The sequence below is a fragment of the Chroicocephalus ridibundus genome, chromosome 5, assembly GCF_963924245.1.
Source record: "Chroicocephalus ridibundus chromosome 5, bChrRid1.1, whole genome shotgun sequence".
Lineage (NCBI taxonomy): Eukaryota > Metazoa > Chordata > Aves > Charadriiformes > Laridae > Chroicocephalus > Chroicocephalus ridibundus.
The window spans coordinates 27,819,345-27,845,797 of NC_086288.1; the positions used below are offsets into that span (position 1 = coordinate 27,819,345).

A 26,453-nucleotide genomic window follows, 5' to 3' on the forward strand; every position below is an offset into this window, starting at 1 on the left:
CGAAGTTTGTCTTCCAGTCATCCGATGAGAATAACTTTACGAACCCTACAGTGAACATTGCTTTGGAAACCCATATGAACATAATCACATGGCACTTTTCAAAAATGAAAGTAACCTCAAAAAGGCTTTTGTTGCATAGGGAATGGGAGGAGCTCACAAGTGCCCACTAAGGGTAATGGGCTCTAAATTTCAGCTCCGTTCTCTGATCCACGGGGGCAATTCCTCTCAACCTGATCCCAAAGTCTGCAGCAAACTGTTGTATTTAAGAGCCCTTGGGAGAGTATTTCATGGAATGGAGATTAGAAAGCAAGAACTGAAAACTGGAAAGTGCTTCGTGGTGTCTCTTTAACAGCTTAGGATTGATTCATTTTAGTATTTGTGTCTGGGCCGTATTCACTGCTGCCTCATAGATCAATGGCATGACGGAGTCCCAGCTCTTGTTGATGCAGCATATGGGAACTGGATCCATTATCTTTAGTTCCCAGGACTATAAAATGTCTAATAAACTCAGCAGCAAGAGTGCCAGATTTGTGCGGCACTGCCAGCTGCTCTAGCCTTGTTGTCTATTAAACTATGTTTTTTAGTTTCATTATTGATGGGGAATGCTGATAGTCGAGCAAATGATGTTGCTTGCAGATTCGAGGCACTTTACTAAAGCACCAATGATATTAGAGGGTTGAAAGAGGCTAACAGTAAAAGAAAACCAGTCAGAAAACAGCTCCTGGCACGTAGAGAGTGAATTCATGGTTGACCTGGCTTACTTCTCCTTTGGAAACTAGGAGGCCTCCAAAGTTGCGCCTATGGGATTTGTATGTGAACACTCATTGCAGGAGACAGGGGAAAACAAAAATTGTGCACACCAGAGCAAGAAGGAGACCCAGCTGCGGGAGACCAGGGCTCGTAGCAGGAGTAAAGCAGTTTGGTGGAAATCCCGTTTGCCGTGGTGCTCTACTAGCCCATCCCCATGCTACCTCCTCCTTCTCCTTTCTCTTCTGCCAGACAGGATCTGGATCAGAAAACAGAAATCCTCAGTTCATCACCTAATTAAAAAATATTTGCTCATTATCTCATAAGCCTCTTTCTCCCATGTCAGCATGACTTGTAAAGGTGACTTCAGCTGCTGTGCCTCCTCTTGCAGGGAGGGAGGGAGGGAGGGATTCATGCTGCAATGAGAAATCAATTTACATTCACGTGGGCACAGTCAGTCCTTATTTGTGTCAGCAAACTCAGGCTGGCTGCAGGAATTGGAGTAGGAAGTTCAAATGCCTCAGTCCCAAATGTTCATCCCCTACTGCAGAACCCAAGTCAGGGTGTCCCTAAGCATTAGTTTGCTGCTCCAGCACTTTTCTCAGTTTCTTCCCTAGCTGTTTACATTATAATTTGTCTCTCCTCTTTGTTTCCCACCCACTGCTCTGTGGCTCCTGCTATACCTTTGGAATAAATTCCATAATCGCTCTGAATATGGTGCAAAACATGTTCTTGCATAGGGACATTGTTACGGTGGGTTGGGGGAACCGCTTCCTACTCAGCTTTGCTTTCTCCCTGTGCATTGTCACTAGGGGCATGTTGCAGTTCCTGACCGGTATTAGTTTTTATTGCTTTCTTTACTCCTCTGGGACATGGAGATCAAGCACAGCTAGGGGAAGTTAGGCAACGTTTTCAGTCTCTAGTGTCTTTAATTTAGGCATTTCAAAATCAGTAGCAGGCACTCAAATGGAAACAAGTTTATATGAGTTAGCATCCACAGTTCCCATTTAATCCACTGACTTTTGATGCCTTTGATCAATCTCTAGATATTATTTCTTGAAAAGAGAATCCTGTATCCCACAGGCAGGATCAGTTTCTGTATCTTGGACATCTTGAACAAGGGAAAACAAAATTTGTAGCATTAATGCTGACATAAATGCAGAAGAAAACATTCCCTTGAGTCTTACCTGGACTAAGGTCTGTATGAGTGGTGATTAGAGCAGCTTATCACCCATGCTTGTAGCTAGGCTGCTCTTGGTTTGCAAGTCTGCTGTCACTGCCTGTTGCCAGACTTCCTGGGGCATTTCCGATCTCTCAGTCTTTGCCATCAATAGCTGTAGCACTGGGAAAAACCTGTTAAATGCTGGTGTGTTTCTGCCAACATTTCTGCAAGGAACAGAAAGAAAGAAGCTTGTGAGCCAGGAGTTTCTTTTAAAGAACATGGATCAGAGGTTTTGTGCAAACTACTTTCTTCAATTATTTAAAATTTGCTATAATTACTGGGTATTTAAAAATATTCTGGGGAATAATTTCTGGGCCTTTCTGTTTTTCCCTTCTCTTTACTGCCACATAGAGTCTCAGCCATTAGAAATGCTAAAGGATGACTTTCATGAAAATGAGGGAGATGGAAATGCATGTTTCACAAAAACACGACTTCTGCTTGGTGATGTTGTATGTATATCCTGATCAGAAGATGCTAAGAGGTGGAGGATTCATTACTTCCACTGATACGTTGTTCAGAGCTTTTCACCCTTCTTCTTAAAAATGCATTCCTACGATCTCAGCTTTGTCTGTCTCAAGCTTCCAGCTACTGGTTCTTGTTATCTCCCGTGTTAAAGAACTTCACAGTTCTCACTGTTTCAGGAAGGTAATAGTACATTGTAATCAAGCCACCTCTCAGTCTTCTTTTTGGTAAGCTAAACAGATTGTGTTTTCTATGTTTATCACTCTAAAGCACTTTCTTCAGCTCTTAAACCATTTTTGTGGCACTTGCTGTGGCTTTTTTTATGTGTGCAGTTGCCAGTTTTGCCTCACCCTTATTAAAAAAGATGAACTATGGAGCCAAGTGTTGTCAGGAACTGGCCTCATCTGGACTATATACAACCTAAAAAGCCCGTGCCTGAATCTCCTCACATTCCCCTCCTTGTATACAGGGATTACTTTACCTCTTTTTAGTGCGCCTTTGCCCTGGCAGCCTGTGTTCAGTTGCTTCTCCACTATGACCTTCAACCCTTTGCTGTTATTGTGGGATTACCCTGCTGCCCGTTTCCAGGAGTGGCTTCCACTCTGCATCCCTACCCTTTACACCTGCCTGTATTTAGATGCAATTTGTTTGAGTGAGCCTACCTTACCAAATGTTACACCATCTTCCACATGATTTACAGTTTCTCTGGGGGACTTTTAGAGAGATGGCTAGCACCTAACATAAGATGCTGATCTAATGCCTCCTGTTCCAACTCCACAGAACATTTGCCCTGGGAAGGGACTGTGGTCCATGGAAGATCGTAAAATGAATCCCCCGGGCCTGTCTCCTTCAGGCTATAAAATGGGAAAAAGATGAACTCCTCAGCTCCATCAGTGTCTTTGGTGCTGTTGGCCCCATCCTTGTGACAGACCCGTTGCTACCTGTTACATCTTTTAGATTTCATGAAGGGTCTTGGGTGGAAAATATTTTCAACATCTTGGTCACTTCTGACATGCAGTGGAAACATCTCTGTTTGAATCCCACTCAGAAATACCTCAGTTCTTCATCCATTTAATGAAATCCTTACTGATATTGTGGAGTGCTTATTTTTTAATCACCGTGCTGTACGGTACTAAGTGAAGCACCTGACAATGGAAGGAGGATCACTGTATCACCAAGTACATCGTCAAAAGAGAAATATTTTTTGAGACAGGGTTTCTATTTATAATGATGCTGACTGACATTAATTATCACTTAAAATCTGTATCAGCACTTCCATTTGGCATAAGAATGATGCCAGGAAGCTCCTCCAGCAGTAAGAAAAATGTAATGCCTCCATGCTAAGTCCCCAGCGGTTGCTCTGGTGTTGACCACAACCATGCAGGGGCGTTGCTCTGTGACAGAAATGGAAGGTGTTGCCCTCCCCTTTTAAAATCCCTTGATTTTCCAATCAGGTTTGCATGCTCAGGCCTTTGCTTTGCTGCTCAACTCCGCTTTATGAGCATGGCAGGGTGATTTATTAAGGACTTCAAGAGGCAGACATGAGGGTCACAGCCGCACTGCTCTCACAGGGCTGGCCAAGCCCCCCTCCCCGTCTGCCTCTGAAGCCACGAAGCAGCTATTTGTACAACACGTGGTGGTGGCGCAGTAAGGTGCCCACCCATTAAAATGCTTTCAGTGCTTGTCCTTATGACTCAAATAAAAGCTTTTGGTTTCCCAGGCAAGAGTTTTAAAGATGTCCGTCTCTTCATTTGTATTGTTTTGGTTTTTAGTTTTTGTGGTTTTTTGTCCTTTGCGTGTTGTTATTGCTTACATTTCTTAAAGCTCCACAAATTGTAAGCCTGTGGCTTGCAGTGAGGGCATGCTGGTAAATGATTTATAGAGGGTCCTACAAATCATGCTGCATAGAGCACAACCCCTTCCCCCACAGCAACAGTCATCATTTCAGAGCAGCATGGTCTTCAAGGGAGCTAAGCTGTCCTTTCCCTGCTGAGATTTAGGAAGCCAAACAGTAAAATGCAGCTAGAAGTGAGAGTAAACACGCCACAATAACAACCTGGCATTTAACTTCCAGCAGGGCTTAAGGTGGCCTCAGAGAAGCTCTTGCTTATCATTGGTGTTATATTCTAACATTAACAGGCATCTGTATATTGTTTTAATGTTTTCACAGATATATATAAAAAAGCCAGACCAATATATAAATATGTCATCAAGGAGTTAAAATGACTTCAAGGATTAAAAGGCAAGCAGAATTTTCTAACAGTTAAATGAACTGCGGAAATCTCCATTATTAATTGTGGTCTCGGCTATACCAATCCAGTCAAACCTCAGAGTGGTTGAGGCAGACCTGAAAGCACAATTTGGCTCTGTGACACTAACCTCAGGACTTTTGAGCCAGAGAGCCCTCAGCGCCACCCTGGAAAGACATCACATACGATGTTCCACAGGGCACGTGGTAATGCCCACGTATACAACAAATGCTTAAAAACCCCTCAGCCCTCCCAGATCCCAAATGCGGAGACAGCTGCTCTTACCTGGTTGCTCTCCCAGTGGCTGGTGTGGCTCCCAGGCATCAGTACGCACTTAGGCAGAGGTTATCAATGTAGAAAATTTGGGGATCCAATTTTGTCTCGGCTGGTTCTGGTGTATGGTGAATATGAAGAGCTTGTAAAATTGCCTACGTTGCTTTCCCATTTCTCTTGTTCTCTGTGCTGATCACAGAATCGCAGAATAATTTGAGCTGGGAGGGACCTCAGGGGTCATGTAGGGCAACCCCTCCACGAAGCAGCGCCAATTAAATCAGGTTGTGCAGAGCCTTGTCCAGATGGGGTTATAATATTACTGAGGGTGGAGACCACAGCCTCTGTTGGCTCCTGCTCCAGTGTTTCCACTGCCCTTTGTATGAAAAAAAAATTGCTAATATCTAATCCGAATTTCCTGCGTGCCAACTTGCATCTTCTACCATGCTGCACCTCTGGGAAGAGTCCAGTTCAGACTTTTCTTTGCCCGACCTTCAGGTAGTTGCTTCAGGTCAAAAAAGCAGAGCCCCATACTTTGCCAGCTCTGTTGATTTTAGTGGCTCCAAAGAGTTAATGCAATAAAACATCACAAGGAAAACAGTTCTGGTGCCTAGAACGGAATGATTTGCAGTGTAGTGAAACAACTGGATTAACAGATTGCAATTTAGACAAAATATTTTACCAAGGAAGTTGCCAAATAGTAGAAATGAAAAGATTTTTTGGTTTTCACTAAATTAAAAGTTCCTCTGGGGCTGGGAGGGGGATGTTTATCAGCAAGTTATGCCCTCTTAAAAATAATCAAAACATTGATGTAGCTATAGACTAATGTCTTAGCAAGATGCACGATCTCCTTAATGGAAAAGTGAATTCTAGCCACTGTGATACTCCATCTGATGAGGACACTTAGCTATGATGGGGTGGAATAAAATGCTTTATTATACTAAAGTGAACCACACTGCGAGTGTTAGGGATATGGTTAATGCAAGTACAGAGAAATTACACAGTGTCTGTTTTGACTTTCTGATTTCCTCTAATGGACACACAGTCTCCAGGACAAGTGCTCAGAGAGTTTTGTGCCATGCCATTTTCTCCAATTATTAGCTAGGTTTTTCTTCCAAAGTACCTGGCGGCAGCGGCTCATTCACAAACCTGGCATTTACAGCTGGGAATTTAAAGGGCTCGCCTCCCGCATCCAGCATCCTTCATTTCGATCCCATTTTCCTTTAATGATGCATTAGCCATTTTAACGTGTTAACCGATGTCACCTGGATGGCACAGGAAATGCAGCAAAATCGACACCTCCCTGTGGGGTTTTGCCTGTGGATTTTGTTAGTTCAGCGTTCATTCTCCAACTGTAGCTATTTTTCTCTCTTTAAGATCCACCTTAGCTCCCTGTTTAGATGCTTCGTTGGTGAAGGCAGCAAACAGCTGCTGATGGGGAGACTGCTCCTGCCGGAAAACTGCTTTCCTCGTGTCAAAGGCTGCTGTGGGGGTGATGAGGCAAATCCCCTGGGGAAGCACATACACCACACCCCCATGCATTCAATTAGACGGCCCTCGAATGTCGCTTTAGAAGAAAGCCTTTCTGTTTCTGTACTGCTGTTGCTGATTTGGGCTTGGTTTTCTTGTTTTCTTGTTTGTTTTTCCAGTTGGACTGCCTGGGTCAAACATACCTGGGGGAGCAGAGGGACTGTCGGGGGTAAAATGTTGGATTCAAGTTAAACACTTGTACATTTTACATATTGGATAAGAGGAGGTTTTAATCGAAATAGTCAACATACATTCATATACACGTATATATATACCTATACAAAGGGACTGCTTTGTCCCACAGCCTTTTTTCCTGCTATTGCCTTCATTTCCCCCCACCTGCCTTCCAGTCTCTGACAGTTTATGTTGAAAACACACGGAATCCCCAGCCAGTGTAAGATACTCTACTTCACCATTTAAATCTCTCTTCCCATCAATCCCCGGACTGTTTGTTTTCCCCATCGCTACTGAACCAGGCTTGTTGTGTGGAGTTGAGTTATTGCAATGGTCTGGATTCAAATTTGTCTTGGTCTTGTCCAGGCGACGAGGAAATGCATGCAAAAATAGTCTCCTAGGAAAACTGACCGTGGAAAATTCAGCTTAAGAAGCGATAAAAGAATTTACTGCCATCACACAGAAACCAACAGGAGAATTCACGTTTCCCACAGCAAGGTCCCTCTGGGGGCACTTCCACCCTTGGGAAGGGAGGGAGGCCACCTCGGAGGACAGCAGCTCCCTGCAGTGCGTGGCCATCCTCGCTCACCAACCCAGGACTCCCCTTGCCGGGCCCACTTGAGTGCTGCAGCATCCTCTGTTGAGGCTTTGCCCTCCAGCTTTGGGAGAAAAGGTGGTGGCAGGTCTCTGCTGGGAGCTGTCGCGCCCCAGCCCGTGTGAAGGGCAAAGGGGATTTTACTTCCCTGGCAGGCATGGTGGTTCCCCTCAGCTGCCCTCACCCCCTGTGCTTCCTGCAGCCACCCTGCTCCGTGTCCTGGGGGTTTTTCAGTGTCTCCTGGTAATTTTCCCATTGTTGCCTTTTGTCAGGCGGAGAGCAGGATTTGCACTCCTCATTGACCTGGAGGAGGTCTCAGAGGGTGTTTTTGTCTTCTTTCATCTAGGAGCTTCTTCTTTTTCTTAGCTCCCAACCAGAAACTGAAGGGCAAACCAACATTCAGGTCTGCTGCCTTTGAGAACTGCCAGAAAGCTCCAAACTGGCCTGCCTTGTGTTGGCGCGGGGTCTGGGCAGGAGGGCGGGCAGACAGCCCCCACCAGCCACATCCCCCCGAGCTCCAGGAGTCTGTACCGCTCCTTGCAGAGCTGGGTGAGAGCAGAGAACACTGTACAGCCCTAATCGCTTATTGTTCCCTGTGGCTGGCACATTGGCACCCTGAAGACTTGACAAGTTTGTATACAGGCATCTTTTCCTGTGAGACGTTTCTCCAAAGTCTTTGTAATTTTTGTTCCGGGTTTTTTTTCAATCTCAAGCTCTTTTTCCTGCTTTACGTCATGCTTTCCATTTTAGAGATGTCAGATGATCTGTGATAAACTGACAGTATGTGCAGGAGCAGCGAGGAGACGAGGTCCATTTTAATGAGACTAACTCTACTGGGTAGTGAAAACTGTGCCTCGACAAGCCCCTAGATCTTGTTTCTCTTTGCACAGCGTCTTAATGGCATAAAAGGATTTTTACACAAATAAGGAAAGGCAATTCCCAAAACAGATTTCTTTCACTAGCCATTGAAATGGAAAGTTACTGCTGAGAATTCAAGCACGATCAGAAATCAGCATTCTCTTGGCTTCTGAAAACAGCCTGAAATATTTCCGAATAAACAGTGCGTTTGCTTAGGGTTCACCATTCACCCAGCAGATCCTGGAAGCACCTTGTGTTTCCTCTGCGGTCATCTGTAGGAGTTTTGAATAACGAAAAGCAGAGGGGTTGAGAGAGAGAGAAAGAGCACATGAGGAAGGAAGAAGCTGTGGTTGGACTTCAGTAAAGGGAATCTTACAAATAAGTATAGAAATAAATGGTCGTTATTATCATGCGTGTGCCCTGACTTCTCTTGAGAAGGCTATTGGTACAACTCCTGCCCACTGGCACAGATGTGTGGATCACAGTGCTGGCTCAATACAACCCACTCCTTCAGTGGCACAGGCAGTCTGGATGCTCGTGAGGTAGGAAGAGTGGAGGCATAGAGCAAAGCTCAAGGTAAACGCGAGAAGGCACCACAGTGCTCTCCAGTCCTTTGTCATTTCAGGAAAGGACTCGGGTGCCTTTCATCACCTGTGTAGCATTGTTATTCCCTGTGGATGAAGATGTCAAGTCAACACAAAAACTTTCGGTGCTGCTACCATCTTACAACCAGCATGGTGATAGGCAATTTGGCATGCATTTCATTTTCTGACTCCCCATGGAAATTACTGCTTGTTCTTACCTCCAAGGCAGACTCGAGTAACACGGCATGAGAAGTCAATCTTCATGGTTAAGTTATTAGTCTTCTGGGCAGGCTGGGCTCATACTTCATGCTGGTTGCCAATACAATCTGTGTGAATTTTGGAGAGGTAATCATAGGTCAAATAGGGTCAGCTGTACAAGGCCAAGGCTATTGATGGCTATTTTCTGAGGTTTGCTGTGGTCAGGAATACCTGTGACATCTATTTCAATTCAGTTACCTGCAGAAACCAGAAAGACACCTTCACTTAGGCCATTACTTAAGGAATTCCTTACCTTAGGAACAGCAACGTGATTAAATACAAACCTTTGGCAATTAAGTGATACACAATATAATTTATGCACACTGGCACTAGCTAAATGCAAAAAGACAGCTAGTCCTCCTCCAAGTTGCAAATAAAAGCTCTCTTTCAATGGTTTATTTTTAACCTAGACACCACCAGCTTAATATGTTCTGGAGCATCTACAAAGAATAATTTTTACGGAATATATTTTTTAAATCTTGCTTTCCAGGGAAGTACTTTTTTATCTAGTACTCTTTCCTAAGCTATTTTTGGACCCCAATGCATGAATTCTAACATTTTCTGGGCAACATTGTGAAAAAGTGAATAGATGAATAGGAGATGTAAAATACTCCAGACTGCATAAGAGTTATCCAGTCCAGTTTGCCTGTTCTCTATTGAAATGTGGATTTAGTGATGATTTGTTCAAGCCTGCAGGAAATCTTATTTAGCTATGTATTAAAAAAAAAATCAAACATTCTGATCTTAACTTGTATTTCTGACTACAAATGACTCCTGTATTTTTTCAGCTAGGTCTGGAATATCTCTCCAAGGTAATTATGGTCTATTCTTGAGTTTGCTTTTTGTTTGTAAAAGTTAGATTTATTTAAATAGGTGTAGGAAATTCCATATAACCAGTGATGAGAGAATGTTAACCGATTTTTAAAGGCCTGATCAGAACAACTGCGGGAAACAGGTCAACATTAACTTGATGGTCATTCCAAGTATTAATTTTTACTCCAGCAATACTAGATACTAAAATGGGTTCCCAGATAAGAATTGTAAATCTTGCATTCAAGAAAAAAAGAAAGTTAAATCCTAGAAAACAGATGCAGATTTCTCCACATCTCTGCAAGTGTCCAATCTTTACACATCTGATCGATAGCTTTAGCAGTGGGACACGTGTGTGATTTATTCACTTTCAGATCTTTCTAAGGAAGGCAACAAAACAATATTAAAATCACCTGTTGCTAGTCAGTGAGTAGATGGCATTCGCCGTTGGAAGAGCTGTAAGGCTGGCTTGCGAAGGCACAGACAGCTGTAGTTACAGGGACCTTTTCAGATTAAGGTGAATGGAGTAAGGTGACAAGGAAAGCTTTGATTTCCATCCATCAAGATGGCAAGCAAACAAAACAAACAGAGCAGGTGGGCACACACGACACCAAGACAGGCCAGGGGAGTATCAGCTCAGCGCAGTGTAGCCTTGTGGATCACCAAAGTGATACCGGGGTAGTGGCAGTGGGACAGATGCATTACTGTGGTGCTCCGACCCAGCCGAGAGACCTTGCACTCCTCTCTTTGGACAGCTAACGTAGATAGCTGCAACTAGGGCTTTTTCTGCACTAAGGGTCCCTTATTGCTCCTTTAGGGACCCCAACTGTTGCTAGCAGCAGTCTGGGGGCCATAAAGCCCAGGGCCTTTGGGTACCACAGGTCTCATCTATAGCCGTGAAACAGCAGGGAAATGCCAGAGGCCATATGGAGTACAGCCGGTGGCAGTTACTCCCAGGCCCCTAAAAACAGCTCTTGTAAATGAGTTAACAGCATCACAGCAAATGCCTGCTTGTGCTTTCCCTGCCTCATTGCAGGGGCACTGCATCTAAGTTTGTGCCGCCTTGTACAATTAGCCACCAGAGACTGCAGTAAAATCAGTTATTTGTCACCCCTTCCGAGTGAACCGGTGGGTGCCCTGCCTCACCAAAGTAGCACGGCAGCCTGAACTGGCTCCCCGACCCCCATCTCCCAGGGGGAGACTCTGACAGGTGCCCCCACACCGACAGCCGACAAGATATGCAAAAAAGCACCAGCAGCATAGAGATTACAAAGAGGCATCAAAAAAGCTTCCCTGTCTGTCTCCCCGCACAGTGGACCCGGTGGATCTTTGATGGGTTTGAAGCCCTAAAAGGAGATCTCTGTGTTCTGGTACTGCTTGAGCCTCCACAAAGGAGATGAAAAGGAGGAATAAAACATCTGAACAGCCCAATCTGGTCTGAACTGCATGCATTCATTACGGCAAAGACGGATTTCTTCTGGTTCCTCCTCCGTATCCTCCTCCTCAGTGGTGGCAGCAAGAAGCTTGACACTCCAATTACAGGATATTCGTGTTAAACAGAGAAGAGGGACAGCTAGTCAGTGGCAGACGTTTAGGATATGGCATCCAAGGCTCCATGCAGCCAGCAGAAACCTGGAGAAACAGATTGAAACTACTCTAATGGCCCGGCTCCTCACAACTCTTCAGCATAGACTTAAATTAGCTCCTAGCAGTCAGTGTTACCCATAAATTAAATCAGGGTCCAAATGTACTCGCTTCACCAAAGCTACTGTGAAATGGGACTGGTGTCCTGGAGGCTGGAAGGGGCCCCATCGTGTGGGGCTGCTGTTGCGTTGTACCATAATGAAGTGCCTTTTCCATGCCTTTTTTCCCCTGCCAGGTTTGCCACTTGGCTGTACGTTGTCTCTGAGTCCCCTAGCACAGGGTCTCAGGCCAGGAGCACCACTCACTCTATCCATTTACGAAACCAGGCAGACGAAATGCATTCAAAGCCTTGTGCAAAAGTATTTGATATTTGTGGCTCTGAGAACACTTTGTCCTTTCAAACTTGAGAAAAGTTTTTGTCTTTTTTCCCCTCAGATGGAAATGGTAATGCAGGCTAAGAAAAATGTCATTAATAATACAAACTGGGGGCCTTTGGGAGAAAATTTTAGTTTTGAAAAGTGACTACTCTGCATGAATATGTCATGCCATCAGAAGTTTTTCTGGATTGTCTTGACTCTTCACATATGCATATATTTCTCTTCTGCTACACATGGTCCTTTTTCCTTATTTAATTAGGGTGTAATTATAAGTGCATACTTAAATTACAAGAAATAAATAGAGATTCATCCATTCAATAGGCATTTTTCTACGAAAAAAAAAATGTTTTCCTTCACATACAGGTTTTCTTCGGGTTTTTTGTCCCTATTTTTAATTTAAAGGTACTTCTCTTATGTTTTATTCACTTGTTTTCATTAGGTAAAAGAATGCTTTGGCATGAAAACCTGTCCTGAATCCGCTGCCTGCTTGACAGATAGATACAAAGACTTGAAACATGAGTGGAAAAGCGGATGATTGCAAGAAGAAAAAAAAAAAAGAAAGAAAGAAGGAAAGAAAGGAATTAAACCCAGCACAGGGGCATGTATTAATACTGTGTGAGTGCCATTGCATGCATTGGTTCCTGGGAGCAATGCAGAGCATCTTGCTTGACAGGCTAAGACTGACAGACCTCGACGATGAATCTCTACTGCCTGCTAAAAGGTAGGGCCCTCCTTTTTATCTCTAGATTGATCCTGGCCAGTTTGCTGCAAGTAGATACTGCTTGAATTTCAAATATTGAGTGCTGGTATCTGCGATTGGTCCCATGCTGTAAATCACATGCTAATGTTTCTCTGTCTTGACTGGATGAGAATAAACATAATAATCAGGAAGAGGCCTTGAAGAAGCCACTGCGGCTTTAAATCTCTCAGGGAGCAGCAGCAGTTTAGGGAGAAGCGGCTGATAAAGCGGATTAGGGAATTCTAGAAAATTTAAAACCCGCTCCTTTCTGGGCCACACAGGCTCTGCCCAAGGCATCATTCCTAGGAAAATTAGGCTGCTGTGAAATTTATTGCCAGGGTGCAGAATTTACATTTCAATTCCTCTTGTCACAGTCTGGGCTGCGGTCAGATCCCCTCTGCCTGCCTTTAGCTGCTTCTGCGCCTCTCACCCGGTCACAGCCCTGCGCGGCCCCCAGCCCCAGCCCGCTCCCTGGCTTCTCCCAGCCTCTTTGGGGGTGCTGAAGACAACCACAACCCCCTCTTCTGAAAGTAGAGGGGTAGAAAATAGAGCAAGGCTGGCTGGGGGGGTTACTGAGGTTGGTTGCTGTTACTTTTCACTATATTGCTGCCTGCATGGCCAAGCAAGGGCTTATATTCTCAGCCCTACAGAAACTCAATGGACTTGAATTTTTTCCATTGACAATAAATTACGCTCAGGAGTTTACCTGACAAGAGTTAGGCACAAGCTGAGGCAGGCACAAGCCAGTGCAGGCAATGACAGGCTCTAGATTTGCGGGAAAGGACCCATCATCCTCTTCCAGGAGTCAGCGGGGCTCAGCTGGGCTCCACAGCCAGGTACGTCCTGATGGCCCGGGTGATGCCAAAGTGCTCCCACCCCACAGGGAAGGATTGGGGGCAGTGAGTCCTGAAGATGTTATCTGAGGAATTGAAGAAGAGGAATAAGAAAAGGAAATAGAACGTTTTGATGGGACAAATTTGGAGGGAGACGAAGAGAAACAGTGAGGAATGGCAAAGAGTGAAAAATAATGAGATTGCTAATGATAAAGCAATTCTGGAGAGTATTTGGTTGAACTTTTTAACAGGACCATCCCTGCCCCTTTTTGCTCTATGTTACTCTCCTTGTCAAAGAGGTCACTAGCAAGAAAGTTTGCTTTTAATGCTGCTGCTGCTGATGATGATATAATTTAATTTGATTTAATAATGATGATCATTATGTGGATATTTATAAACATCCAGCGCACTGCCAGTCACAGGACAGGAACAGGCTGTATTACCTCTGAGCCCGACCAGAATTAGCCAAAACAGCTTGAAATTAGCCATGCATTCCTTTGTGGAGGAGGAGTTTAAGTCCAAACACTGACGTCATGACTAGCTGAAATTACGTTTAAATTTGAAAAGAAAAAAAAGCAAAACTTTCTCAGAGGTGTTTTGCAACTGTAAATGAGGCATAACTTACACCATCTGTGAACTATGATGAACTGTTATTAGCATTTGAGTTACATTTCCCTTAGAAAGCCAGGAGGGGTTCTGACCCTGGATTAAGGGTCCCTCCTGACACTTAAATAGGAAGTGCATATGGAAATGGAGTTGTCCAGGGTGTCACCACCTCGAGGTGAACGATAGCTTGAGGTGGAAGGGTGGAGAATAAATGTTACTGCAAGAAAAGCTGCTGAATTTCCTTTTGAGAGACTGATAATCCCGTAGGCTTCCACAGAAGCAGCTTTTGATTATCATTGCTGATGATATTAGAAGACATCTCTGGAGTCTGTCCTTTAAAAAATGCTTCCCTAGTGCTACTTGAAAACATATGGGTTGGGAACTGAAGTGAAAAACTGATGTTTTACTAACTCTCTTGGCATGATGGAGGCTTAGAAAATGATGCGCCTGATACCGGAGAAGGATTTTTAACAGTAAATGAAACCAGACCGCGTAAAAATTCAAAATACTAGACTGGTAAATGTAGATGAGAAAAGAAGTTGGAACAAGAAAAAGGGGCTGGTTAGAGAACCAAATGAGAAAAGATGGATCAGACCTACAGTTGGGGTGAATTGGAGCAGCTCCACTAACTTCAGTGGATCTATTTTGAGTTGCATGAAGTCACTGCAGATCTAAACATATACTAGCAACTTATACACAGGGTTTGAGTAAACCAGGTCTAACAGAGCATTTTCAAATGCAGCGACTTCCTGAAGGCTTTATCAAGTAATAGGACGGGCAAGCAATTTGGAAGGTAACAATTTTGAGGGGAAAGGAACAGAGAGATGGAACCAGTGTCAGTGTATTTTGCCAGCTCCAGTTATCGCACCAGCAATACCTAGTGAAGGAGTGGCCTCCTGGCTTTAGAGGAGGCACATCTGCACAGGTTACTGAAAGGAGACAGGAAGGGAAAAAAAGGGAAGAAAAAGGAAAGAGGAACGGCTCCACACCCTGCTGGTCCTAGGTGTCTTCAGTCTAGTATCTTGGGAAACCGGGCCATAATTACAGCATCTACACAGACATAATACCTGGAGAGAAGTTCATGCCCTGGTTCCAGTGGCTCTTCTCTGTACACCTTAAGCCTCTTTACAAACAACACACACTAACCCCCAGAAGATGCTTTGTACCAGAACAAGCATGCTCTATGCTGGAGTTGGATCAGATTAGTTTTGCTGGTTTAATAGGATGTTTTAAAGAATAAAATTAAAAAGCATTATGCTGATACCACTTCAGCATATTCATTGGGCAAAATGCTGGCCTTCAACAAGGGAGAAAGCTGGGTAGACTTCATCCATCAGATCCACCTGTGGAAACATTAATACATGTTGATTGCTGCAAAAGAGCTTTTGAGAAAAAGCTACTTTTCTCAGTAGCTTTTTTCTACTGAGAAAGTAGAAATTCTCAATAGCTTTTGCTACTGAGAATCATTGCATCTCTTGACTGGACATGCAGTTTTGAGTCCCCACCAGCAATTACTGGTTTTGTAGACTTATTGAAGTAAAAAAGCATTCTCTTTCAGTGGCTTTCTGTTCTACCTCCTTGTCTCTTTTAGTCCTCTTAGTCTTCGCACACATACCCACAGGAAAAGTCATATGACCAGCAGATTTTTTCCCAGACAAGGGCTAAAAAAATCCTTCCTCTTCCAAATTGCTAGATGTTGAACTTCAAGTTCAACCTCTTCAGGAGGTTTCTGTGTTTTCTTAAGAAAAAAACACACTGCTGCTGAGGTTGGCATCCTTCTGCACCAGCAAGCTGTCAGTCTGCTCCATTTCTGTAAAGAGGTCAGATATTCCCCCCACCCCATGCCTTCCCAGAAATGATTTTTAAAATGGCAGAACGTACATTTTTGCTGTACGGTGGTTACAATGTCTGTTGAAGCTATAAGGTTCTGCAGCAACCTAAAGAAACAGTAGATCCTAAAGACAGCTTTCATCTTTAGCCACAATCAATTAACATAATCTATTTTTCAATTTTCCCAGGCCCTCTTTACACTCTTTAGCTACAAGCTTAACCTCTTTTCCATAAACTAACATAGCTAAAAAAACACTTAATATCAGTCTCAGTTCTTACAGAAATCAGAACAGGTTTTGCATTTGACTACACAAAGAAGTTTTATTTCAGTGACTTGAGGTGCTAGGGTTTTTCCAGATGTGACTTAAGCCATGATTTCCCATTGAAATAAGCTTTTATCCTCTATGCAAGAGATAGATCGTGTTATGAGGAAATTCAAATTATTTTATTCTAGATGATGTCTAATTAAATTGAACAATAAAAATTGTTATCCTTTATGAATGCCAAGAAATTAAGTGACCTGGTGATAGGGAATTAAGTCAGTCTTCTTCCTTTGAAATGACAGCTGAAATAACGGGGGCACTGTTCTTTGTCTACCGTGTGTGTGCTGGAGAGGAGACAGAGGAGGAAGGATGGGAGCAGGACAATACACAGTCAGAAAAAACCTGCCCCTATTACAACTGCTGAATTGTTTCCCATTAACTTTCCTAAAGGCAGAATTTCCCCTGTTGTGTCACACTTTTTAGGTTGGCTTCATAAACAAAATAATCACATTCATAATCAAAAAAAACCCCACCTTGATTCTACTATGATTTATAATATTTCACAAATTGTTAATCTAAAAAGCTCTTTGAGTATAATTTGCTGCCTTTCTCTTTCTTTTTCTGTGACATCCCTCAGTGTAAATGGCAGTGAAGCAGGAAGAGCGCGTGCTAGCTCATTGAAGGTGTGTGCCAATGAACATGTAATTTAAACAGGAAACAGTAGGAACTGGATTAAGGGCATTTGGGCATAAAACCAGGAGCAGCTACAGTGCTAGGTCTCTGGCAAATTCACCAGCATTGCAGACTGCAACCTCTCTAAGACAGGAGATACAGCTTCAGGGCCAGGTGGCAGCAAGGCCGCACAGAAAGTTTTTCCCTTTACATCACTACAGTTATCTTTATTATAGCGACTTAATTCAATTGGCATATGGTTGCTTTCATTCAGTGGTTAAGAGTGGCCAAGGTGACACAATCCAAGACAAAAAAGGCACATGTATATGGAAATAAGTGAGTCTGTCTGGGACATTATATTAGCCATAACTATTTTTATAAAAATCGTACCCCATCTAATGCTTTTTCCAAGGTATCTAATCTTTGGGTGGCTGTGGATTCTACAGCACTGTGTGATAGGACCATCATGTATAAGCATCAATGAGTGTTTCCCTATCCAATAAAACCATAGACAAAAATCAATTCTGTACAAATGATCTCAATAAATTGGCTGAAAGCTCGTAACACAGTAACAAATGGACAAAAAATATGCATCTATTTTAGTGTCACTTGCTAGTTAGTGTTAGTTATTTGTCACCAGACATCTGACTTGCATGGATGGCAGATTGGTTTGTGTCCTTCTCACCAAACTGCCATAACCATGATCTACCATTAGACTCCCTTCGAAATGGAAAAAGTCACTATCAACTGTCCCTCATTATGTGGCAGAGTCCATCTGAAACAAAGTTTCTATTCACCTGCATAGATTTGGTGTAATTGTTAATTACTGTAATTAATTAACTTCCATGGATGAAAAAAGATGAAAACAAAAGCTAAAGAGCAAGACAGTGTCATGCAGAAGGTGCTTCTATGGCGGCTGAATACTCCCTGCTTTCACACTACAATTGTAAAAGTTCCTGGTTTGGGCTTGTAGCTTTCCTTGATGATGGTGGCATTAATAATTTCTAACAGTGGCAGACTTCAGAGTGTCAAAAGAATTAGGGCTGTAGTGTCAGAAAATAGGAACGTAAGCCACGCAGAGCGAATGTAGAGTTTTTTTAATGTGTTTAGATTTTAAATCCTTTTAAGGGATAGAATTGCAGGCTTCAAGTGCCCTAGCAAATCATTAATGATAATATGAAATCCCAGCAGAATTACAGCAGCTATTTCACCACAAACTTGACCATCCAACCGTGTAAAGACAGTCCTTTCCACCTCTGAGTCATTACAAAAAAAGTCATCTTTCCACCAAGCTAGCAGGGTAGCCTGATCAGAGACTAAAACTAGAAGAGTGACCCATACTGGCTATATTTCTTACTCAATATAGAGTTAAGAAAAAGAATGACCAGACAAATTCATACAAGAAAAATTCTTCAAGGACTATTAAATATCTCAAGAAGTTGGTGAGCTGCAAATAGTTGCAGGCTGGAAAAGTCCTTGGAGGGAGTATCCCTACATGAGTGTCCTGTTCTCATGCTTCCCCGGCACCCACTGTTGGCTGCTGTTAGCTGCTTTCTGGACTTGTGTTCAAGACAGCGACTTTGGAGGCAGACTGTAATTACTGGTCTATTTTTAGATGCTGTAATTTTGGCAGAAGGCCAAAAGCTGCAATAAACCAGCTTTGGTATTATCTGTCATCTCCAGACATGGAAAAGGGCCATGAATTCAGTATAGGGGTAGATAATGTAGATATATTAGAATGCGTTATTATCTACAGCATTGCCTATTGCCGGTTTCATTTTTATTGCATGGCAAAGGTCAGCACCTTTAGGTAGTTCAGAGATCCCAAAGGGTAACAAATCGCCAAGAATTCATCTACTCAGCATATATATGAAGCCATCAAAAAAGACTGTTGGCATGGTGCTAGCACTCTGTGATCTACATTATGTATTTGTTTTGGCAAAGATTTGTCTGCCATTGATGGTGGACAGATACTGAGGGCTGAAATAAGGTGACATCTCATTGTTCTTCAGCTGAAACGTAGCTCATGGTAACAAGATTCATGAGTCTCTGATTCCTACTGGAAACTGAGCCGTGTTTGGTTTTGGGAAACTGCAAGAATATTTTTATTTCAGAATGTCTGAGTGTTATTCCTAGAAAAAAAAAAAGAAAAAAGAGAGAGATCCATCCAGACTTCTCTCTTTTTCTTTTTTTTTTTTTTTTTCAGTTAAAAAGAGGAAGGAAATGGAACGAAAATAGCACTCAATATGGAGGAAAAAATGGGACAATCTTCCACAGCTTGCTCTTACGGGCATCAGACTTGACAGTATTTGCTGGATCCTTCAGGATAACTTAATCTCATGTAGAGGAGATTGCATCTAGCCACTTACTTAGTGATGCTTAAGTGAGCAAACTATTATACTAGTGCTGCAGTGCATTGGCTTTTGATTGGTCTCCGGGCTTAATTAAAGCATTTTAGATATGCTGTAGAAGAACCTGCGCCTTCTAGATCCTAGATAATTTTGGCAACTGTCACATGATGGGAAAAGAGGAAAAAATATACCACATCAGACAAAGAGTTCAAATACTGTGAGTTTTCAGAGAAAGGTACAAAAACTCTGTCATTTTGGCCCTGAAGTTTTATTCTGACTAGACTGATGTTTTATCATCTCACATTAAATCACCTCATCACTGTTGAGTCTTTAACTCCTCATAAGGTTCTGGCCTCAGTGGTATCCTGTCACAGCCCATTCCCCAGACTGGTTCTCCACTCAGTTTTTAAAGATCGCCACCTTCTAAACATATTGAAGTTTCTTTCTTGTTGTGGGATGAGAAATGGTGGCTAGAAATGTCCAGCTGACCTTCTCTTTTGCCTCTCTCGCTTCCCTTCTAATTAATTTTCTGCATTGGTCTGACAGGGACTGAGATGGTCGCACTTCAGGCCACATTGCAAGACCCGTCTATTATTCTGTCTTTTGCCAAAGAGGCTGATTTGAAGGGGTGTGAATTTTTGTGAGGCTTCGGAAATGTTGAATTGACTTTTCTGTCACTTTCACTACATTTTACTTTCCGTGGGTTACAGCACTGATGGAAATATCCTAATAGTCTATGATAGGCACATTCTATAAATAGCATGTTAAAGAAATTGAAATGTTTTTAAAAATTAAGAATCATCCAAAGGTTTGCAAAATATAGATGCTGTATGTAATCAGCCAAAAATAACTACTGCATTTTTATTTTTGGCAAAAGATATGTAGTAAGGAGGAAAACTATGCAGTTTAATTTGCTCCTTGGTATTAGTTCTCATAGTATTTGCCAGTAATGGCAACATTATAATTTGTAGAATTAATTAATGATCTGGCATCTGATTTTGATTCATTAATGCCTAAGCCAGCTAAGTCTCAATTATCCTCTGGACTATTTATTCCTTAACAAGCTTTTAGCTAATGTGATTTTAAAAATATGAAAATAGGTCTTAACTTGCCTTTAAGAAATGGCAATATTTTAACACTCCTCTATAAAATAAAGGAACCTTCATATTTTTTTTGTTTTATTATAGTTACATTCAAAATTAGACTTGGGGATTTGCAATGTATTCACTAAATATATATTATATTTATGTGTACCTGGAACCTGACTTCAATTTAGTCTTGATTAAAAAATGTACTGAATTGGAAACTGTGTAATAAAGGATGCCTAAATCATACTGACCCAGAATAGCTCACTCAGTCAGACAGTTAGCAAATAAGTGCACAAGCAAGCAGATGATACGAGAATTCAAAATTAATTCTATTCTCAGAGGATGCATAGACTAGGAGATAGCATCAGATTCTATCTGCAGAGGTGTAAATCCAGAGTAACACCTTGGCTAAAGCCTCGTTACTCTGGATTTGATTACTTATCCTGCAAATGATCAGAATTGGACTCTTCTGTGCCCAAGGCTAGGTTAAAGTAGCTGAAATATCCAGTATCACTTCATGACATTTTTGTGATGCAACCGAAAGTCTCTACCGATTTCCAGATATTTATTATTTATAACTAATCCATTTACCAAAGTAATTTAAAGACTTCTGAAATTTTCTCCAAATGACTGGTATTTTTAAAAGTTCAATCACCACATCCTTTAGGAAAATCTGCCCGATGGCGTTATCCCTTGTGCTGCAGTTGTGTTATGATAGGGGGCATTCAGAAACTGCATACCTTTGATTTTGGATTGTCAGGCACCAGTTTCAGAGCTGATCGGAACTGATCTTGGGAAGAGGCTTCTGTTGCTGGGCTCTGATGTGATGTTCCTTCCTGCCTTCATTGTACCTTGTCCCCGCTCACATCGAAACTGAAACGCATAATTACAAAGACGGGTAAACAAATGAATCATGGGTGTTTTAACCAAATAATCTTAGTTAATCACTTTAGTTACTGAGATTTGTTTTGAAAGTACCGTCTGAAAGCTTTCAGGCATTATGTAAATGGTAGAAAAATCAAAACTAAGCCATCAGTGTTGTCGCACATGAAATAACTCATCGTCTTCTAAAATCATGCATCCTACTCCTAAGAAGTCATTCAGTGGCTTCACAATACCTGCATTTCAATGTAACACCATTGGCATCGATGTAGTTATTCTTAGTTCATACTGCTGTGACACCAGCTAGAGCTTTCCCCACCCTTCTCATCAAGAAAACCCTGAGATGAACATCTGAGAGTATCTTCCTTCCCATTTATAGATCAGTAAGTCTAGCTCTCTTCAGTCCAAGCTGGGAAGTAGTCCATAACGGGAGGACATTCAATGGAGTGAGCCGTAACGGCAGCTTCTCTTGAAACCCAAGGAGCTCTTAGCTCTGCCAGCTCCCAAATGGCTACCCCGAAACTACTGAGTGAGGGAGTGCCGATGTCCCAAGCTGTCTATGGTTTTAAAAATCAAAACCCATCCACTGAGTCTGATCCTCCAGCCCACGGAATCTGCTCTGCAATGCTCTGGGGACACAAGGCAGCTCTAAATCCAGCTTATGTGGCCGGCGCAGAACTCCTGGGTGGTCACAAAGCCAGCTGCTGGAGACATATCAGAGACAACAAACAACAGAATCAGTCTCCAGTTACTGAAGCACAAGGAAAAGTCCAAGTTACCTGTCTTGTTATGGCAAGAGTTCGTTTGGACTAAGAGGTAAATAGAGACAGTTGAGTTTAGTCTCTAAAGCTACGTCTGAACCGCTGGAAGCACAAGCTTGCTCAGTTGCTTAGAGAAGAGGATTGAATTGAGAAATCGGAGCAGCCCTGATCGCTTTTAATCAACTGAATGAGGAGGAAAGAGGGGAGGTGGAGGCTTGGGAAGAAAAATATGTAAAGCTTAAAAAGTTCCAGCTGCTGCTCTCTAATGGAGTCTTGGTTCCTCATGATCGGTGGAATAGTTAGGCCACCTGGTGGTAAACAGCAAACCAACAACCTTTGCAATTTCCAAACCACAATAAATATCCTGAGGACCAGAGAGCTCGGGGAACTGTCATAGGCTGGGGAGCCATTCATTCCCAGGTGGCTGGTGTGCAGCCACCACTGGGAGACAGCAGCCAGCAATGGCTTCCATCAGTCGCTATTCAGGTGCAATGCAGAATAGACAGCTGATCTGGTGCCAGGCCAATTTCTGCCAGACAGCTGGCTCCATCGCAAAATCTTCCACCACAGCCAGCCTCTCCTTTGCCTCAGGAAGGAGGCAAAGGAGAAAGCAGTTCAGGGACAGCTGAACTTAGGTAAGCTTATGAAGTAGGAGCTTGACGTGATGCTTGTTACATGGCTGAATGAAGACCTCTGTCCCTAAACGCAGCATCAGGTCTCTGCAGGTAAACCAAGTGAGTCTCATGTGAATGGTCACGACTAACATTTGAGATTCATATTTTAATGAATATTCTACAATGTAGTTTTCATTTCTGTGTCTGCAACTTGTTTCTTCCAGCAAGTCTACTCACCAGAAGTATTGCAAAGTAACAAACATAAATGGAGAGTGCATTGAAGATGCCAAACCTGTTAGTGAAGACCTTTTCAGCGGCACTTCTAAGTACTCATCTTTAACATCTAAGAATTTAGCTGAGCTGGACAGCAGTATATTGCCAGAGGACATTCACAGATAGGTTCAGTACAGGCAAATGAATATAAACAGAAATCTGTTTGAAAATGTAATTCTTCTTAAATACAGAACTGTCAGTTGATTTGCCCAGTTCTGTCCGCTGGAGCTTTAGTCTGATCCTAGTGAAAAAAAGTAGCTGTGTCCAACTGTTGCCGTTCTGCTGAGCACCGCTACTAGCTGCTCTCTCCTCGCTATTCTTGCCTGATTCCCTCACCGCATTCGCCAACACTTGAAAACTCACCAGACTTGTGACTCACATTTTAATCTTATCCAAGTAACAATGTTTATTTCACAGGATGCCCAATTAAACGGTAATTCAATCTGCTCTGGAGTTGTTTCCTTCCCCTCTGGTGATTAGTATAACCTGAATAATGTAGGAAGCACAGAAAAAACAGGCAGTCAACAACTTCAGCGACATCAGAAGACGAAGCTGCAACTTTTCCCACTGAAGAAGAGGGAAAAAGGGCATGCACAAAGATGTTAACATGGGTCATAATTTCTAATGTTCTCTGGCTCTGAAAAATGGAAGGGAAAATTATGCTACTTTAGTATGTCTTAAGGACTCCATTTAAGCCTGGGGAAACATGAGTAGGTGTGGGGCTGCGCAAGCCACACAAAGTGAAAGAAAATCTCTGGCCCCACTTTCCCTGTCCTTTCAACTGCCTGCTGCCGCCCTTCATTGAAGCTAGTGAGAGAGTATGCCAGTTCCTTGCATCCTTGCCACATCCAATGCAAGTGCTAGAGCTCCATGCTCTCAAAGCAAAGGAGCAGGCTGCTGCCTATCATTTGCTGCACGCTAATGTCCAGAAGCCCTGAAAACCTACTGGCTATCCGCTCGCTGATTGACTGAAGAGGATTTTTATCATGGCACAGACTTGCATACTTTTTCGGGGCTTTCTTTTCATCTTCACATAGGCATGTCAAGTGCCATGTGGTGCACATAGATGTAACTCTACTTGTTATCTGCTCCACAAGTGCTCCACAAGTAGCCTTCTGCAGCACCCCAGGCTTACATTGGAGGCATGGAAGTAGAGGTAGAACTCTCCACATAAAAAAGACGGGTCTGTTTTTCAAAATAAGAAAGGAAATTTAACTAGACTGTTAAAAGTTACCTTGTCTTTAAAAAGCAAGCAAAGGAAAATCTCCTGGGGAAAAGCCAAATATGAGAAGCTGCGTAGAAACACAGTTGGAGCTACCTTCCTTCCCAACTCGTACAACTGCCAAGGCAAAGCCAGCTCAGAGTTGAATATCGCCAGTTACTCAGGGGAAATACCCTGGTTTCAGAATGGCCCTTTGCTAACTGGAGCAAACTCAACGCTGGTGCAAGCACAGGCAACTCTACCGAAGACCTTTCCTCTTGATGTAAGTGCTTAAAACAAAATGCGCCACTGGTTCCTTACTTGACAAAAGCATCTCATGCTAGTTACTGAGTAGAGGACAGGTTGTGCCCCTGGGCTTTTCTGTGCATGCACTGAGACAAACTGTGAGCAGCAGCCGACAGGGCACTGAGGGGTGCCAGGAGTCCTGCAGAGCCAAGAAAAACCATGGCAAGGATGTGGAGTCCATGGGCATGTGGTGGGGCAGCTCTCTCAAAAAAGCCAGGTGTTCTCTCCAGCTTGCAAAGGGAGCAATTTTGTGACTTAGGAAGAAATATTTCCATTTGAGCTCCTGCTGTGACAGTGCTCGTTACTCACGGCTGTGCCTAAGTGGCATTACAAGGAGCTCCTCGCACAACGTGCCCTGTGCCTGCCTGCCTTTTTTTTCCTCTGAGGGGGGAGAAGTTTGGGGCTTTACTTTTTTGGTGATAACATTGTAAAATTCTTCCCAAAGAAATTTTCAGTGTGCTCTGCTGAGACTTTCTAAAAAAATATAGATTAATTGTGATAATTAAATTTCCCTCTGAGTGATTTCTTTGATAAATGGGTCTAGTTAGGACTTTCAATTAAGCACCAGGCCCTGCTGTGAAGTCAGACTGAGCTTCGTGTTGCAGGCATTTATTGCCTCATTTACACAGAGACAATCTGAATTATTTTACATTACACTGTTTTCTTTATCTGTCTTTTTTTACACAGGTATTAGAACTCCTATTAACCCTTCTATCGGGGAGCCAATTAAAAAGGTATGGTCAAGCAATTTTTAATTATTTTGTTATGGTTTAAACAAGCCTCCTGGAAGCACAGTACTTGAAATCTTTCTCTTGTCCATACTGCAGTCCTTTGCCGCATAAACTCACTGGTTTGTTATTGTGCAGATTCTTGCAGACTCCAAGTTGGTGATAAAAGAATATGAAAATAATATAAAGTGGGGAAGAAAAGACACTGACCACAAAGACAATGCTTTGATGAATGGTGGTAATATGCAACAATTCTGGCAGCAGCAGCTTTTATGTTTTTGCGTTGTCCGAAATTGTGAGTAAATGGCAATGACTGCTTGGAGAATTTCAGTTATCAGGGGTGCACTTCACCTTTAAGGTTGCTATGTTTTAAAGTTATATCCATGCACTCGAGCATGGTTGCATGGTCATTTTGAGTGTGGATTGAAGTATTTAAGATACACAATTTCTACCTTTTATTGTGAAATTGGGACTATTTGCTTATTTTTCTAGTTATTGGTGTCGATGGTTACAGAAAAATATCCATGTGACTGTCAATCACTGCTGTTAACCATGAAGAATGAGGGGTCTGCTAATTTAATAAAAAAAGCAAAACTCGTCCAAAAGAGGATCTTTTTTAAAAATACAAAAGCCACATCTAGACACGAAAATTCACTGTCATTGATAACAGAGAAGAAAAAGTCTACTAGACTTAGAAAATGGTTTTAAATTTTTATGAGTTTTCTGTAAAGCCATCCACAGCTACGCTAGCTAAGATGAAATTGTAAGGTTTACCAACTGATGTGCTTTGAGATATAAATCAGAAACTAATTGTCTGACATTAGGGAAAAACATGTTTTTCTCTCCTCCCACACTACCCAACAAAAAATAATTCTATTTCCTTTATACTATGTAGTATGTTTGAATCTATGTAAAGAGAATATATAAATTTCTGATTATACTTTTGAGCTTGATTTTGATGCAACCAATGAAATTGATATGCTTCCCAAATGAGAGTTAGTCAGAGGCGTACATTAATTCATATTAAATTGAACCTTTTTTGGGAGGTGAGAGGATTTCAAGGGAATCTCTGCCATGTAAAGAAATCACGCTGTCTGTCCAGATATGAATCTAAGCACAGTCAGACCTGAGATTGTCTGCACGGAGCGAGAGATAGTAAATGAGTTGTGACGACTGGGAGTTTGAATAATTGACGGAAATTTCAATGCAATTAATGTAAAGCAAAGGACATGAACTCATTGCTAAGAAATTAGGGTTTGTGGATTATTGAGGTATCACTGTAAATCCAAATGTCATCCCCCCCGCTTTTTTCTCCAATTTAAAACAGCAAACCCCATGATTCTAATGCAGATTTGTTATGCTCTGGCATATCTAATTTCTTAAACTGGTAAGACAAAGATGACTGATACCAAATAATATAAGAGCACATTTTAAAAATCCAAGTACTATTTTAAACGTAAGTAAAAATGAGAACACTGTGTCGTTAATATTTATCTAGCATCCTCTCTCTTTGAGGCACATCTTGT

The 26,453-nt window shown here is 42.4% G+C and overlaps 1 protein-coding gene across 1 annotated transcript in view; it reads left to right on the top strand.

The window, feature by feature from the left end:
• Nucleotides 1-25,082, top strand: part of CXXC4 (CXXC finger protein 4) — a 117,362-nt gene extending 92,280 nt beyond the window's left edge. The window contains exons 2-4 of the transcript XR_010071146.1: nt 12,220-12,501; nt 24,887-24,933; nt 25,066-25,082. The gene's annotated coding sequence lies outside the window, so the exon portion shown is untranslated. The remainder of the gene's footprint in view (nt 1-12,219; nt 12,502-24,886; nt 24,934-25,065) is intronic.
• The last annotated feature ends 1,371 nt before the right edge of the window (nt 25,083-26,453 follow it).